This window comes from Myotis myotis, unplaced genomic scaffold (genome assembly GCF_014108235.1).
Source record: "Myotis myotis isolate mMyoMyo1 unplaced genomic scaffold, mMyoMyo1.p scaffold_m19_p_1, whole genome shotgun sequence".
Lineage (NCBI taxonomy): Eukaryota > Metazoa > Chordata > Mammalia > Chiroptera > Vespertilionidae > Myotis > Myotis myotis.
In genome coordinates, this window is record NW_023416313.1 from 106549024 (window position 1) to 106567619 (window position 18596).

The 18596-nt window shown below is 41.0% G+C and overlaps 1 pseudogene; it reads right to left on the minus strand.

Annotated features, from left to right (window-relative positions):
- Positions 1-417: 417 nt before the first annotated feature.
- LOC118659018 lies at positions 418-787 on the minus strand (annotated as a pseudogene).
- Positions 788-18596: the final 17809 nt, after the last annotated feature.

The following is an 18596-nucleotide window of genomic DNA, read 5'->3' on the forward strand; positions in this document are numbered from 1 at the left end:
TGGTATGACATAGGAAAGATACTCGCCTGTCAATCATACCTGGGAACAGAGATGGTTGGCCAGAATAGGCCTGGCCACTGCAAGGGTGGGAAGATTTGAGATACATAACCCCTAAACAAAGGAGTTCGCTCTCTTGTACTCTTGGCTCTCTTGGGATTCGTGTGACTAGTGTGACTCTGGGGCTCTTTTGCTCCTGCTTCCCTGCATTCACCCACATGGACCCCCACACGCAATGGACTAACGGACTGTAACTAGCTTGCTGCTGAGCTAGACACAGCTCCAACACGGAAAGGAAACTCTGGACACTGACTTTGCTTCTAGCTTTATTGAAACCACAGCTACACTTCTTCTATGGCTGGCCTATGGGAAATGGGACTCTTTTGGGACAGTTTTATAACTTTATTAGACAGCTAGCAGTTAGTTCTCATCCACATCAACTGTTTGCAGATTTTTGAAAGTGGTGACAGGTATGTAGGTGACCAACATATAGAGCTTGTTTGGTGAATCTTCATCGTCATTATGTGTTCTGGACACCTTTACAGTGTGGGACATTCCTTATTCCTTTGGCCCAGACAGCTTAGTTGAGCCTGGTGTCAAAGCACACATCTGGAGCTCCCATCTCCTTCCTGGCAAATTTCGAGATCTCTTTGAGTGCCTGAGGGGCACACTTTTTGAAACCCACTCCATGAATGCGCCTATGAAGGTTGATGGCGTATTTGCTGGTCACTACCTCGTTGATGGCAGCATGTCCCTTCTTTTTCTCATCGCCCTTCTTTGTGGGAGTCATTATTGCCAGGCCCAAGTTGGAAAGCTCTCATTTTTAATTTTAGTAAATATCAAAATTCCCTCCAATTGGTTATATTAATTTTAATGCATCTTTCATATTTTAAAATAATTTTTAATGTCAGAAAAATCCCTATCAATTAAAAACAAAACCCAGGCATTCATAAAAGGAGTATAATTCACATGTTATATTATGGTATCCCCAAATGTAATATGACCATGATTCCTAAGTCAGCCAGCCTCTGAAACAGCACTTGTCATAAGAACTGCTGCAATCAGAAAGGAGCCCTAGGTGGACCTTTCTTAAACTTGCTCAGGAAAGTTAGATTCCAAGAATCTCTGTTGCCATCTGGTGGCAACTCCCCATTGGTGAAACCTCCTGTGACACCATTTCTTTCTTCTGTTAAAAAGAATTCTTTATTGTTGAAAGTATTACATATGTCCCCCTGTCTCCCCCATTGAGCCCTTCAGCCCACCCCTTTCCCCCACCCCTGCACCAGCACCCTATTGTTTGTGTCCATGGGCTATGCTTATATGTATACAAGATCTTTGATTGATTATCTCACACCCCCCCACCCTACCCCACCTTCCCTCTGAGATTCTGAACGCTGTCCCATGCTTCCCTGTCTCTGGATCCACTTCGTTCATCAGTTTATTTTGTTACTTAGATTCCGCATATGAGTGCAATCATGTGATACTTGGCTTTCTCTGACTAACTTATTTCACTTAGCATGATACTCTCCAGGTCCCTCCATGCTGTCTCAAAGGGTAAGAAATGCTTCTTTTTTTTTTTATTTTTATTTTACTGCTGCATAGTATTCCACGGTATAAATGTACCACAGCTTTTTTATCTAGTCATCTACTGATGAACACTTGGGCTGTTTACAGATCTTAGCTATTATAAATTGTGCTGCTATGAACATAGGGGTGCATACATTCTTTCTGATTGGTGCTTTGGGTTTCTTACATTCTTACACCAGAAGTGGTATCACTGGGTCAAATGGCAGTTCCATGTCGTTAAATAGTGCCTAAAGTATATCTCTGGTAATGTCGTTTGAAATATTAGATTTAACATGTAACAATTATATTATTAAAATAACATACTTATTAAATTGGGAGACATAGCTAATATGTCAAATGATAGAGTTAAGGTTTAAGTAATCCTGATTAGCTGGAATGGGAGATGGAAGGTTAAATCTAAGAAAGTGAAATTTCCCAACACTAAGAATAAAATGCTGTACTTTGGTTTAAAAACTATAACAAAACCCCTGTGGGCAATATATTACATTGAAAACATCTTAAGGTTATTGTTCGTTCTAAAGTTAGGTCAATAGTCTGATGTAGTTGAAAAATAAAGTAGTAATGCAGTCACTGGTCCTATCACAAGGAAATAAGAGTCTCTCTTCCCTGTAAAACAATCTGGCAGTGTTTAGTTCCGGGCATCACTTTTTAAAAACGACTTTTACCAACTGGAGTGTATCCAGAGAAAAGTGAGCTGAAGCCACATCTACAAGGTATAGTTGAAATGATGGAAACATGTATATGATGGAGGAGACAAACTTAGATTTACTTGATTCTCTCTTTAAATAGCTGAAAGATTGTCACATAGAAGACTTACATTTATTCCAGAAAGCCTCAGAGGCAGAACTAGAAGCCCAAGAGAGTGTTGGAGAGAGTGGGATATTTTGGATAAAGAGTTACCTGAAAGTGGAGATGCGGCTTTAGGAGGAAGTTCACCATCACTAAAAGCTCAAATATTCATGCAGAGACTTGTCAACTACTTGTTAGGGACCTGGTAGAAGCTATTCTGTGTTTAATGATTTCTGCTGATGTTCATGGGCATCTTAAAGGAGACAGAGGTACAGTGAACATTGGGACACAAAGTGGGTGCTTGCAACGAGAGAGAAATAGTGACAGAAGGAGAAATAATCATAACAAGACACGCATCAAGTCAAACTTTTGCCTATGCAGTCATTGCAGAGTCAGTCTGCTGGGCAGGTGGGAGTGAGGAGAAAGGGAGAGGGATGATGTAGGGTGGTGAAGAATGGCTTGCATTCATTCACTTGTTCAACAAAATGCCACATATAAAATCTTATGCTGAGTACTGGAAATATAAAGATGAGTTGGATGTAACTGCTGCCCATTGGAGCTCATAGAGAAGACAGATGTAAAGACAAATAATTCACAACACAACATGGTAAGTGCTTTGGCAGTAGATGGTAGGCAATTGACTAGGGACCAACATTTGGGATAGGCTGATCAGTGAGTTTATAAACATGCCACTTCAAGTTGGCAACAAGAAAACTATGATGATGTTATGTTGATTTGTTGTCAACTAAATCATATGCTCAGGAAAGTCTGTTATTGGGTCAGTGGGAAATTTAAAGTAAGAGGAACTTTCCTGAACAGTAGTTCATGAAAAACACCTGAGGATTTTACTTGAACTCAAACTCAGTCTGAGTTTACAGAGTGATATGATAGCCAAAAAAGCCTGTGCTATTTTTAAAATGCATTAATAGATGTATAGTACCTTGAATAATGAGAATAATAGAAGTAACATCAGACTGTATCTGGCACATATAAAATATAATGATTTAAAGGAAATATTGACATAAAGCAAGATCATTTTTCAAATGATATGAAATACAATAGAAGGAACTGAGTGCTTTTTTTTGGCTTGCGAAAGTTATGATTTATGAGGAACCTCATCAAATATTTTAGTGGCACTTAATGTCATGTGGAAGAATGATTAGACTTACACAGTTGTGGCTCCAGATAATTAACTAGAACAAATCAGAGAATTTAGAGAATTTAGAGGGAAGTTTAGGCTCCACTCCAAGCATATCTGTCTGATAATTGCAAAGGACTGCCTTTTGATCTAATGAGCTCCCTATGTGTGATGAGAGTGATGACCCAACTTTCCAACATGCTTGTATGCACATCCTTTGCCATGTAACTTAGGAGTCCCTCCCATGATGGGAAGGTTGATCTGCTGCTTCTTAACTCTGGTCTGAACCATGTGACTTGCTTTGCCAATGGGATGTTAACGGATGTGAAGTAGGCTTGCACATCGTGGTTTGTTTTCTCCTACACCTTCGCCAGCACCATGAAAGCATGCTTGTTAGACTATTGGAGAATTAGATGTACATGGGTGGGTGAGTCATCCTAGTCATTCCAATTGAGGCCTTTCTAACTCAGCTGAGGACCAACTGACCTTTAGACATCTGAGTTGGATACAACTGAGTCCAGAATTGGCCAGGCAATCCCAGTCTAAATTGCTGACCCATTTATTTATTATGAGCTAAATAAATACTTATAGGTGGTTTGTTTTACACTACTATTGTGGCAATAGATAGTTGACATTACCTATTGGTTGAGAAAGGGATGGATGGCTGTCAGTCAAGATTGTTATAGGAAAGGATACTTGTGTGGACACTTAGACTAGATAAGTTCCAAAGATAGTTCCCTCCATAGGGACTACAAGGGTAATACTGTCTTAATATAATGATTAACACTTAGTGAACAGTACTATCTGCCAGGCATTATTTTAAGATTTTACATGTATTAGTATTTATTCCTATAAGGTAGTTATTCTCGTTATTCCCATTATTAGAGGCCCAGTGCACGAAAATTGTGCACGGGGTGGGGATTCCCTCAGCCCAGCCTGTACCCTCTCCAATCCAGGACATCCCTCTCACAATCCTGGACTGCTGGCTCCTAATCGCTCACCTGCCTGCCTGCCAGGTCACCCCTAACTGCCCCCCCTGCCAGTCTGATCACTCCTCACTGCCTCTGCGTGCTGACCTGATCGCCCCTAACTTCCCTGCTGGCCCCTAACTGCCCTCCCTGCTGGCCTGGTCGCCCCCAACTTCCCCTCCCCGCTGCCAGCCTGGTCACCCCTCATGCCACCACCCCCCAACCCCCCGCCACCAGCCTGGTTGCCCCATGCAGCCTGCTTGCTCAGTCATTTGGTTGTCCCTCAATAACCCCCCTGCCAGCCTGGTTGTAGGCAGCCATCTTGTGAGGGTGTGAGGGTTAATTTGCATATTACCTCTTTATTATATAGGATACTATTGAGGAAACAAGCACAGATCACAAAACTAAGTGGGAGATCTAGGATTGAACCTAGGCATCTGGTTCCAGAAATCACACTTTTGAGGAGAGAACCAAGATGGTGGCATAGGTAAACACCGGAGTTTGCTGCCTCGAACAACCACTTCAAAAATACAACTAAAAGACGGAACGGACATCACCCAGAACCACAGGAAGGCTGGCTGAGGGGAAATTCTTCAACTAGAAGGAAAGAGAACAGCATACTGAGGCTCAGAGGAGGCGCAGTGCGGAAAATACAAAGGTGCGGAGGTGCGCGCAGAGCGGGCTGGTGGCTGAGGGCGCGGTTGTTGTTTTCAATCGGGAGGGAGTCTCAGATTCTGAGCTCCAGTTCTGGGCGAGTCTTTAGGGATCCAGACTCAAACGGGAGAAGCGGGACTCTCTGGCATCGGTCGGAACGCGAGGGCAGCTTTCCCTCCGAGGTTTGCAGCGGTTGCTGGGACTCTGAGAGGCAGAGCCTCTGGAGACGGGACTGAGAGCAGCCATAACTTCTCGCTCCGCCTACCCTGTTTGATCCCGTGGGACCCGCCCTGCCCAAGCCCTGCACAGAGCCATTTGCCGGATAGCCTCAGACAAAGGCTAGATTAGCACCTCCCCAGAGGACAGAAGTTTTCCCACTGCAGACACAGCTGATTCTCACAGCCAGTTGGCCTGGAGGTCAAATCCCCCAATATCAACTACAACAATCAAGGCTTAACTACAACAAGACTGCGCACAAAGACCACTAAGGGGTGCACCAAGAAAGCATAAAAAATGCGGAGACAAAGAAACAGGACAAAATTGTCCATGGAGGATATTGAGTTCAGAACCACACTTTTAAGGGCTCTCAAGAACTGTCTAGAAGCCGCCAATAAACTTAATGAGATCTACAAGAAATCTAATGAGACCCTCGATGCTATGATAAAGAACCAACTAGAAACTAAGCATACACCGACTGAAATAAAGAATATTATACAGACTCCCAACAGCAGACCAGAGGAGCGCAAGAATCAAGTCAAAGATTTGAAATGCGAAGAAGCAAAAAACACCCAACAGGAAAAGCAAAATGAAAAAAGAATCCAAAAATACGAAGATAGTGTAAGGAGCCTCTGGGACAGCTTCAAGCGTACCAACATCAGAATTATAGGGGTGCCAGAAGATGAGAGAGAGCAAGATATTGAAAACCTATTTGAAGAAATAATGACAGAAAACTTCCCCTACCTGGTGAAAGAAATAGACTTACAAGTCCAGGAAGCACAGAGAACCCCAAACAAAAGGAATCCAAAGAGGACCACACTAAGACACATCATAATTAAAATGCCAAGAGCAAAAGACAAAAAGAGAATCTTAAAAGCAGCAAGAGAAAGAAACTCAGTTACCTACAAGGGAATACCCATACGACTGTCAGCAGATTTCTCAACAGAAACTTTGCAGGCCAGAAGGGAATGGCAAGAAATATTCAAAGTGATGAATAGCAAGAACCTACAACCAAGATTACTTTATCCAGCAAAGCTATCATTCAGAATTGAAGGTCAGATAAAGAGCTTCACAGATAAGGAAAAGCTAAAGGAGTTCATCACCACCAAACCAGTATTATATGAAATGCTGAAAGGTATCCTTTAAGAAGAGGAAGAAGAAGAAAAAGGTAAAGATACAAATTATGAACAACAAATATGCATCTATCAACAAGTGAATATAAGAATCAAGTGAATGAATAATCTGATGAACAGGATGAACTGTTGATTATAATAGAATCAGGGGCATAGAAAGGGAGTGGACTGACTGTTCTTGGGGAGGAAAGGGGTGTGGGAGATGCGGGAAGAGACTGGACAAAAATCGTGCACCTATGGATGAGGACAGTGGGTGGGGAGTGAGGGCGGAGGGTGGGGCAGGAACTGGGAGGAGGGGAGTTATGGGGGGAAAAAAGAGGAACAAATGTAATAATCTGAACAAAAAAGATTTAATTATATATATATATAAAAAAGAAATCACACTTTTATCAGCACACTATGCTCACACTGGCTCATGAACTATGTTTAGTACTCCTAAAGCCCATTGGGTAGTGGGCATTTATATTTCCATATATTTATTAAGAGTGGGAAAATTGCCTGGCTGGTGTGCCTTAGTGGTTGAGTGTTGACCCGTGCACCAAGGGGTCAGGGCACATGCCTGGGTTGTGGGCTTGATCCCCAGCAGGGGGCGTGCAGGAGGCAGCCAACTGATGATTCTCTCTCATCAATGTTTCTATCTCTCTCTCCCTCTCCCTTCCTTTCTCTCTCTAAAATCAATAAAAACATATTTTAAAAAAGCGGGAAAATTAATCACTTCTCTAAATGCTTTTTTTTATACAGAAAAACTTGCAAAACATGAATTTTATTAGATAAAATTAAAAAGGGCTCCTTAGTGGTAAAAACGTTGTCAACTACTGCTTTAAGCAGTCTTCCAACCTTAAATTCTATGATTCTTAGGTAGAATTATTCTAATGCTAACATGCAAGGGTTTTCTTTTTAAAAAAATAATAACATAATGAAAAGCATTGCATAAAACTTCCTTAGACTACTGGTTTTATAATAAGTACTTCATAAGACCATTCATGAAGAAAATATTAATTTGTAGGTGATAGTAGAAATGTTCTGCTCACTCACCAAAAAAGATATGTTACAACATAAAAGAAAATTTAAAAGAAAGTTCCTATTAGCCAAATTATGGTAGCATTGTACTCTAATAAAACTTCTTTATTACCCTGTATGTGGGGATAGAATTAGCAATAACTTTCAGTTGGTAAACATATTATGTGAGTATTTGATTATGTAGATATTTTGGAGAACCTGGCTTAATCTTTCATATCTTATTTGATACTATATTAACTATGCTACTTTAATGTAACAAAATCCATATTTTGATACATTCTCTGCAGCAGAACATAAATATTGAATAGGATTCAATTTGAACTGTTGAAAAACATCTTTTGCAAATCTAATGAATTTATGTAATATGAGTTTAGCAGACAAGCTGTTTTTAAAATTGCTCTAAAATTATATAGTTTTTGCATTGCTTACTTTTCTAAAATCATACCCATTTTTATACTAAGGAAGTTGGCATCAGGGTTGTAGAATGGAGCTTGTGGCTTATTGCTTTTCAATGTTTATTTCATTTCTTGAAAAAAAGTTACCACTGTTTCAGAATACCTTAATGCAAGTGATTTCCAGCTTCCCTCACACATTGCAACAAGGAACGTATACATTATTTTTCAATATGTAAAACTATTTCACCTAATGTTTATACAGATAAATTCATTTTAAAGGCTAAGCATTTCTCATGATGATCTGGCAGTTATTCAAACATTCTTGGTTGTGTTGCATTGGCAGTTTGAATTGGGATATTCTGGACCAAAGCTGATTTAATAATTTTCTGTGGAACTGCTCACAGTCATTCTTTCACACCTGTGGATGGATTTTACTATTTACATGAAGGTAAACTAAGTGAAAAGCAAAAAATTTCATCAATGGGAAATATTACTTATTTGACAACAAATACATACCTGTACCAAGGATAGAAAAACACGATTTACAGCATTCTAGACCTATAGCAGAAAATAATAATTGAACTTTTTCCTCCTGAGTCCACCCTCACATTTGGAAAATCTCACTGATTTTGAGATTTTGTATGACATTGTTATATTAAAAACACCCTCTCTCTTATTAAGCACATGTAATCTTTCTTTGGTTTCATACGATGCTTCTTTGGTTATTATTTTAAAAAGATATATTTTACAGTTACAGCTTAATAAAATATTATATTAGTTTCAGGTGTACACATAGTGATTAGACATTTATATACCTCACAAAGTGAGCACCCTGGTAAGTCTAGTACACATTTGACACCATACATAGATATTACAATGTTATTGACTATATTCTCTATGCTGTACTTTACATCCCGTGACTATTTTTATAACTGCTAATTTGTACTTAATTCCTTTCACCTTTATCCCCCATCCCCCAAACCCCCTCCCCTCTGGCAACCATTAGTTTACTTTCTTGTATCTATGAGTTTGTTTCTGCTTTGTTTGTTCATTTAGTTTGTTTTTTAGATTCTACATGTAAATGAAATCATATGATATTTGTCTTTCTCTGTTTGACTGAGTTCCATCCTTGTCCTAAAGGGCAAGAACTAATTCCTTTTAAAAAAAAATATTTTATTGATTTTTTACAGAGAGAAAGGTAGAGGGATAGAAAATTAGAAACATCGATGAGAGAGAAACATCGAACAACTGCCTCCTGCACACTCCCCACTGGGGATATGCCTGCAACCAAGGTACATGCCCTTGACCAGAATCAAACCTGGGACCCTTCAGTCCGCAGGCCGACGCTCTATCTACTGAGCCAAACCAGTCAGGGCAAGAACTAATTCCTTCTTATGGCTAAGTAGTGTTTAATTGTGTAGACTGTGTACCAAATCTTCTTTATCCCATCCATCAATGGATACTTAGGTTGCTTCCATATCTTAGTTATCTAATCTAATAAAAGAGAAACATGCAAATTGACCGTGCCTCTGCTACATCTGCAAGCCACACCCACCAGCCACGCCCACCAGCTAATCAGGAGCAAATGTGAAAATTAACCCAACTAACATGGCAGCGGCCATGGAGCTGGAGCGTTGCCCCCGGCAATGGAGGAAGCCAAGCTTCCTGCCTGCCCTGCCAGCCCTGAGCTCCGCTCAAGGCTACAAAGTTTCAATTATAGAAGATAAATAAATCCCAGATACCTGCTTCCAGCCCGTGTCCATGGCCAGCCTGAAAACGGCCATCAGCCCCTAACCCAGGCTGGCCAGGCACCCCCAGTAAGGTCCCCCACCCTGAAGGGGCCGTAGCCAGCCTGAAAATAGCCTCAGCCTCTCACCCAGGCTGGCCAAACCCCCATGGGGTGAGGGTCTCCACTGGGGGGATTGACCAGCCTGCAAACAGCCATCAGACCCTCACCCAAGCTGGCCAGGCACCCCAGAAGGAACCCCCCACTCTGAAGGGGCTGTGGCCAGCCTGCAAACAGCCATCAGCCCCTCACCCAGGCTGGCCAGGCACCCCAGTGGGGACCCCCACCATGAAGGGGGTGTGGCCAGCCTGCAAACAGCCCTCAGTCCCTCACCCAGGCTGGCCAGGAACCCCAGTGGGATCCCCACCCTGATCCGGGACACCCTTCAGGGCAAACCAGCCGGCCCCCACCTGTGCACCAGGCCTCTAGCCTATATAATAAAAGGGTAATATGCAAATTGACCCTAAGAGCAGAACGACTGGGAATAACTGGTCACTATGACACATACTGACCACCAGGGGGCAAATGCTCAATGCAGGAGCTGCCCCCTGGTGGTCAGTGCACTCCAACAGGGGGAGCTCTGGTCAGCCACAAGCCAGGCTGATGGCTGCCAGCACAGCGGTGGTGGTGGGAGCCTCTCCTGCCTCCTCAGTAGAGCTAAGGATGTCCGACTGCAGCTTAGGCCTGCTCCCCGCTGGCAAGTGGACATCCCCCGAGGGCTCCTGGGCTGCCAGAGAGATGTCTGACTGCTAGCTTATGCCTGATCCTCAGGGGAGCGGGCCTAAGCCAGCAGGTGAACATCCCCAAATGGTCCCAGACTGAGATAGGGCACAGGCCAGGCTGAGGAACCCCCCAACCCCCGAGTGCACAAATTTTTGGGCACTGGGCCTCTAGTTGTAAATAATGCTGCAGTGAACTTAAGGATGCATATATCTTTTCCACTTAGTGTTTTGAATTTCTTTGGATAAATACTAAGAAGTAGAATTGCTGAGTCATATGGTAGTTCTATTTTTAATTTTTTTGAGGAACCTCCTTACTGCTTTCCATAGAGGCTACACCAATTTACAAACCACATACAATGCATGAGGGTTCCCTTTACTCCACACCCTTATCAATACTTTTTATTTGTTGATTTATTGGTGATAGCCATTTGACAATGTGAGGTGATATCTCAGTGTGGTTTTAATTTGTGATGTTGAACATCTTCTCATAAGTCTATCTGTATGTCCTCTTTGGAGAAATGTTTATTCAGGTCCTTTGCCCATTTTAAAGTTAGGTTGTTTGTTTTTTGTTGTTCATTTATTGCTGTTGAGTTGTATGAGTCCTTTATATATATATTTTGGACATTAGTTCTTTGTTGGAGCTGTTGTTTGAAAATATTTTTTTCCCATTTGATTAGTTGCTTTTTTGTTTTATTGATGGCTTCTTTTGCTGTGCAGAAGCTTTTTAGTTTGACATAGTCCCCTTTATTTATTTTTGCTTTTACTTCCCTTGCGTTTGGGGTCAAATTCATAAAATCCTCTCTAAGACCAAGGCTCATAAGTTACAGTGCCTATGTTTTCTTGTACATAATTTATTGTTTCAGGTCTTATATTTAGGTCTTTGATCTTTTTTTTTTGTTTTTTTGTTTTTTTTTGTTTTTTGTTTTGGTTTGTTAAAGAGTTGTTTTATTATTATTTTTTTTTCTTTTTTTTTTATTGCTTAAAGTATTACAAAGGGTATTACATATGTGTCCATTTTATCCCCCCGCCCTAGACAGTCCCCTAGCCTCCCCTATCCCCCAATGTCTTATGTCCACTGGTTATGCTTCTATGCATGCATACAAGTCCTTTAGTTGATCTCTTACCCCCCTCCCTCCTGCCCCCCAAACCTCCCCGGCCTTCCTGCTGCAGTTTGACAATCTGTTTGAGGCAGCTCTGCCTCTGTATCTATTATTGTTCAAAAGTTTATAATGGTCTCTATTATCCATGAATGAGTGAGATCATGTGGTATTTTTCCTTCATTGACTGGCTTATTTCACTTAGCATAATGCTCTCCAGTTCCATCCATGACATTGCAAATGGTAAGAGTTCCTTCCTTTTTAGAGCAGCATAGTATTCCATCGTGTAGATGTACCACAGTTTTCTAATCCATTCATCTACTGATGGGCACTTAGGCTGTTTCCAGATCTTAGCTATGGTGAATTGTGCTGCTATGAACATAGGGGTGCATATATCCTTTCTGATTGGTGTTTCTGGTTTCTTGGGATATATTCCTAGAAGTGGGATCACAGGGTCAAATGGGAGTTCCATTTTCAGTTTTTTAAGGAAATTCCATACTGTCTTCCATAGTGGCTGCACCAGTCTGCATTCCCACCAGCAGTGCACAAGTGTTCCTTTTTCTCCACATCCTCTCCAGCACTTGTCGTTTGTTGATTTGTTGATGATAGCCAGTCTGACAGGTGTGAGATGGTACCTCATTGTTGTTTTGATTTGCATCTCTCAGATGATTAGTGACTTTGAGAATGTTTTCATATGTCTCTTGGCTTTCTGAATGTCCTCTTTTGAAAGGTGTCTATTTAGGTCCTTTGCCCATTTTTTGATTGGATTCTTTATCTTCCTTTTGTTAAGTTGTTGTATGAGTTCCCTATAAATTTTGGAGATTAGGCCCTTATCAGATATGACATTGGCAAATATGTTTTCCCACACAGTGGGTTTTCTCGTTGTTTTGTTGACGGTTTCTTTTGCTGTGCAGAAGCTTTTTATTTTGATGTAGTCCCATTTGTTCATTTTCTCTTTCGTTTCAAGTGCCCTAGGAGCTGTATCAGTGAAGAAATTGCTTCGGCATATGTCTGAGATTTTGTTGCCTTTGGATTCTTCTAGAATTTTTATGGTTTCCTGTCCTACATTTAAGTCCTTTATCCATTTTGAGTTTATTTTTGTGTATGGTGTAAGTTGGTGGTCTAGTTTCATTTTCTTGCATATGTCCGTCCAATTTTCCCAACACCATTTATTGAAGAGACTATCTTGGCTCCATTGTATGTTCTTGCCTCTTTTGTCAAATATTAATTGAGCATATTGGTTCGGGCTGATTTCTGGGCTCTCTATTCTATTCCATTGATCTATATGCCTATTCTTGTGCCAGTACCAGGCAGTTTTGAGAACAGTGGCTTTGTAATACAATTTGATATCTGGTATTGAGATCCCACCTACTTTGGTCTTTTTCAGGATTGCTGCAGCTATTCGGGGTCTTTTTTTATTCCAGATGAATTTTTGGAGAGTTCGTTCTAGATCTCTGAAGTATGCCGTTGGTATTTTAATGGGAAGTGCGTTGAATTTATAGATTGCTTTGGGTAGTATGGACATTTTAATGATGTTGATTCTACCAATCCATGAACACGGTATGTTCTTCCATCTGTTTATGTCTTCCTCTATATCTTTTTTCAACGTCCTGTAGTTTTCTGAGTAGAGGTCTTTTACCTCTTTAGTTAAGTTTATTCCTAGGTAGCTTAATTTTTTTGGTGCAATGGTAAACGGGATTGTTTTTATAATCTCTCTTTCTGAAAGTTCACTATTGGTGTATAGAAATGCCTCGGATTTCTTGGGGTTAATTTTGTATCCTGCTACATTGCCAAATTCATGTATTAAGTCCAGTAGCTTTTTGATGGAGTCTCTAGGGTTTTGTATGTATAATATCATGTCGTCTGCAAATAAGGACAGTTTTACTTCCTCTTTTCCAATTTGGATGCCTTTTATTTCTTCTTCTTGCCGAGTTGCAATGGCTAACAATTCCAGTACTATGTTGAACAGGAGTGGTGAGAGGGGGCATCCCTGTCTTGTTCCTGTTCTTAGGGGAAATGGTGTTAGTTTTTGTCCATTGAGTATGATGTTGGCTGTGGGCCTGTCATATATGGCTTTTATTATGTTGAGGTATGATCCTTCTACTCCCACCTTGCTGAGAGCTTTTATCAAAAATGGGTGTTGAATTTTGTCAAATGCTTTTTCTGCATCAATTGATATGACCATGTGGTTTTTTTCTTTCAATTTGTTTATGTGATGTATCACGTTTATTGATTTGCGGATATTGTTCCACCCTTGAATCCCTGGGATAAATCCTACTTGGTCATGGTGTATGATCTTTCTGATGTACTGCTGGATCCGATTTGCTAAGATTTTGTTGAGGATTTTGGCATCTGTGTTCATGAGGGATATTGCCCTGTAATTCTCTTTCATTGTGTTGTCTTTACCTGGTTTTGGTATTAGGGTGATGCTGGCTTCATAGAATGAGCTTGGAAGTGTTCCTTCCTCTTGAATTTTTTGTAGTAGTCTGAAGAGAATAGGTTTTAGTTCTTCCTTGAATGTTTGGTAAAACTCCCCTGTGAAGCCGTCTGGTCCTGGGCTTTTGTTTGATGGAAGCTTTTTGATGACTGCTTCAATTTCTTCCATAGTTATTGGCCTGTTGAGATTTTTAGATTCTTCCTGATTGAGTTTTGGAATGTTGTATTTTTCTAGGAATTTGTCCATTTCCTCCAGGTTGTCTAGTTTGTTGGAGTAGAGCTGTCCATAGTATTTTTTAACAATCATTTGTATTTCTGTGGGGTCTGTTGTTATTTCGCCTCTATCGTTTCTGATTTTGTTTATTTGGGTCCTCTCTCTTTGCTTCTTGGTGAGTCTGGCTAGAGGTTTGTCAATCTTGTTTATCCTTTCAAAGAACCAGCTCTTGGTTTCATTGATTTTCTGTATTGTTTTTTTGGTCTCTATGTCATTTATTTCTGCTCTAATCTTTATTATCTCCTTCCTTCTGCTCACTCTGGGGTTTTCTTGTTGCTCTCTTTCTAATTCTTTGAGTTGTAGAGTTAGATGATTTACTACCATTTTTTCTTGTTTTTTGAGATAGGCCTGTAGAGCTATAAACTTCCCTCTCAGGACTGCTTTCATTGTGTCCCATAGGTTTTGGATTGTTGTGTTTTCATTGTCATTAGTTTTCAGGATGTTTCGAATTTCTTCTTTGATTTCATTGGTAACCCAATCAATATTTAATAGCATGCTATTCAGCTTCCAGGTGTTTGAGTATTTTGGGTTGTTTTTATTGTAGTTTATTTCTAATATTATGCCATTGTGGTCTGCGAAGACGCTTTTTATGATTTCAATTTTCTTGAATTTGGGGATACTTTGCTTGTGACCCAATATATGGTCTATTTTTGAATATGTCTTATGAGCATTTGAGTAGAATGTATATTCCCTGGCTTTCGGGTGAAGTGTTCTGAAGATGTCTATTAAGTCCATCTGATCTAGTGAGTCATTTAGGATTGCTGTATCTTTGCTGATTGTTTGTCTAGAGGACTTATCCAGTGCTGTCAGTGGTGTATTAAAGTCCCCTACTATGATTGTATTGTTGTTGATCTCTCCTTTGATATCTTCCAGGAGTTTTTTTTATGAATTTGGGTGCTCCTGCATTGGGTGCATATATGTTTACCAGGGTTATATCTTCTTGTTGTATTGATCCCTTTAGTATTATGAAGTGGCCTTCCTTATCTCTTGTTATGGCCTTCACTTTGAGGTCTATTTTGTCCGATATAAGTATTGCTACCCCAGCTTTCTTTTCCTTTCCATTTGCCTGAAAGATATTTTTCCATCCTTTCACTTTCAGTCTGTGTGAGTCCCTTCTAATGAGGTGGGTTTCTTGTCGACAGCAGATGTATGGGTCATGTTTTTTTATCCATTCAGCCACTCGATGTCTTTTGTTTGGAGCATTTAGTCCATTTACGTTTAAAGTTATTATTGAAAGGTACTTGTTTGTAGCCATTTCTGTTTTTGTGTGGCTGTTTTCTTTCTGAGCTTTTTATTTCTTATTTTTATACCAGTCCCTTTAGCATTCCTTGCATTGCTGGCTTGGTGGTGATAAACTCCCTTAGCCTTTTTTTGTCTGTGAAGCTTCTTATTTCCCCTTCAAGTTTGAATGATAGCCTTGCTGGATAGAGTATTCTTGGATTCAGTCCTTTGCTTTGCATCACTTTGTAAATTTCCGTCCATTCTTTTCTGGCCTGATGTGTTTCTGTTGAGAAATCATTGGACAATCTAATGGGAGATCCCTTGTATGTAACTTTCCGTCTCTCTCTTGCAGCCTGTAAGATTCTCTCTTTGTCCTGAACATTTGCTATGGTAATTATGATGTGTCTTGGTGTGGGTCTTTTCGGGTTCACCTTGTTTGGGACTCTCTGGGCTTGTGTGACTTTTTTCTTCCCCACCTCAGGGAAGTTTTCTGATATTATTTCTTCTAATAGGTTTTCTAATCCTTGTTCATCCTTCTGTTGTTCTGGTACCCCTATTATTCGTATGTTGTTTCGTTTCATGTTGTCCCAAAGCTCCCTTAGGCTCTCCTCCTGTCTTTTAATTCTTTTCTCCAATTGCAGTACATTTTGGGTGTGTTTTGCTTCCTTGTCTTCTAATTCACTAATTCGGTCCTCCGCTTCACCTAGTCTACTGTTGATACTTTCAATGGAGTTTTTCATTGCAGCTATATCACTCTTCATTTCTTCTTGGGTCTTACTTAAGTTGTTGATTTTTTTTCATCTGTTTCTTCTAGCTTCTTCCATATGTTATCGATTTTTTCATCTGTTTCGTCTTGCTTCTTGCAGAGGTTGTCGATATTTTCCTCCATCCGGTTTATGCACTCTAGGACCCTTATTCTGAATTCTTTTTCTGTCATGTTGCATGCCTCTGTATTACTTAGCTGCTTTTCTGGAGAGTCCTCCTTCTCTTTCCTTTGGGGGTTTCTTTGTCTACCCATGTTTGATCTCACTGACATATCTAGACGTTGAGTCGTTGAGTGGCTGCTCCCTTGGTGGCAGTGACTCCTTGGTCTGTGGTTGCTCTTCGGGCGGTTGCGGTAGCAGCTGCTCTTCAGTTGGCATTAGCTCCTCTGGTGGGTGCTGTTCACAGCTGTGGTGGCTCTTCTGGCTGGTGGGGCGAGGTTTCACGTACAGCTGCTGTTCCTCAGCAGAGGGTGTGGTGCTCAGGAGGTTGCTGTTGCTTGGATCTGCTACGTTGATTTAAAGGCACAAAATACAACACAACAAGGCACCACGTACCAGGCACTATACACAAATATATTCACGATATTAATAACCCCAAATAAAGGTGACCACCTGAATTAAGAGAATTAGGGGATAAGGAAGAAGGAAGAGAAAAAGATAAAAGAGAAAAAAGAAAAGAAAAGTAGGGACCAAAAAAAGGAGTGCAAAAATGAAATTGGGAAAAAGGACGGGGGAAAATAAAAGCTAGAAAAGAAAAGAAAAGAAAAAAAAAGAGCGAAAAGAGAGAATGAAGTGGAAGAGGGGAAGAGACTTTTTTATATGCGGAGAATACTCCTATAGAACAGCCATTAATCCCAACAAATTCCAGCAACAGCTCCCTGGAGATGAATGCAAACTAGAAACAACCAATAATATAACGATGAAAATAGAATGGAGAACACTAATCCCAAAATAAAATAAAGAGAAAATAAAATGGCACTTTAAAAAAAAATGGTAAAATGGTAGCAGTAATAATACTGGTTAAAAATAAGGAGGTAGTAATTAAAAGGGTAAAATCAGGTGATGGAAAAAAGAAGAAAAAAAAAAGAAGAAAAGAAAAAAAAAAGAAAAAAAAGAAAAAAAAATTGGTTTCTTAGTTAAAAGGTGAGAAAAGAAAAAAAAAATATTGCAGTAGTGAAGGTCCTTCGGTTCTTCTATTCTTCAGTATGGCTCGCCTTAGACCTGCCAGGTATTCAGGAGAGTGTTGAGTTTCCCTGCGATACACTGTTCCTCTGTGTTGTAAACCACAGTCCTTATTTTAAAGCAAGCCGCATTTGTTTCCCAGACTGCCTTATTTTGTGTTTATCAAAGAGTCAGTTTGTGGGTCAGCCTCTGGGTGGCAGTGCTCTGGGGTTGGCCTCTGAGGCTGTAGGGCCTCTCTGTCCAGTGGAAGTTCACTGCCCAGAGCTGGCTGCGTAATAGTTACCAGTGCTGTGTTGTTGCTGGGATTGAAAATCCCTCTATAGGCCAGACCCTGTTAACTCCTAGGGGCTGATCAGATTATTTTAATCCTTGATCTCCTACCGGGTGGAATCTGGGTGTGGCTGTGCTCCTTGCCTGGGGGCTGGGGGGAGGAGTCTCACTCTCCGGAGAGAATGGCTGCCCCAGTCCTGGGCTCAGGGATGTCTCAGCACTCAATTCGCTGCCACCTCTCCCGGCCCCCCTTCTCTCCTCAGTCTCTCCCCAGTTTCCACTCCTCCGCACCCTCTTCCTCTCTTCAGCACAGGTGAGTGTCTGTATCCGAAATGTCCCATGAACAGGATTCAGTGAAAACAAACAAACAAATGCCGGCCGCGGAAACGGGGAAGGCTTGGTTTCTGTAAGCTTCTTCTCTTACCCGGACTGCATGGTCTGGTCAGCTCTTCAGGCTGCCCCCTTTAGGCTCAGTCCTCCGTGATCACAGAACCCAGCTCGAAATTCCCCAGGCGGCGCCAGGAATCCCGCGGTTCTCCTTTCCCCCGTTAGGGGCTGTGCCTGTCCCAAGGGACTCGGCTGTCTGCCACGCGGTCTCCCTCCGACTCTCTGGGCTCAGAGGTCTGGCAAACTTTCCTGCCCAAATCCCTGGTTTTTTTTACCTTTCCAGGGGAGTTCTGCTCTTCCCGGCTGCAAACCGTCTCACCAGCTGAGCAATTTCGCCAATTCGGGGTGGATGTTACTAGTTTCAGCTGCTCACTCCATTTGCTCCGGGACATGTAGGTCTTTGATCTTTTTGAGTTAATTTTTGTGTATGGGAACAAATTGCAATCTAGTTTCATCTATGGTCATATGATTTTTATCTTTCATTTTGTTTATGTGGTATATCATGTTAATTGATTTGTGCATATTGAACCAACTTTGAATCTCTGGAATAAACCCCATTG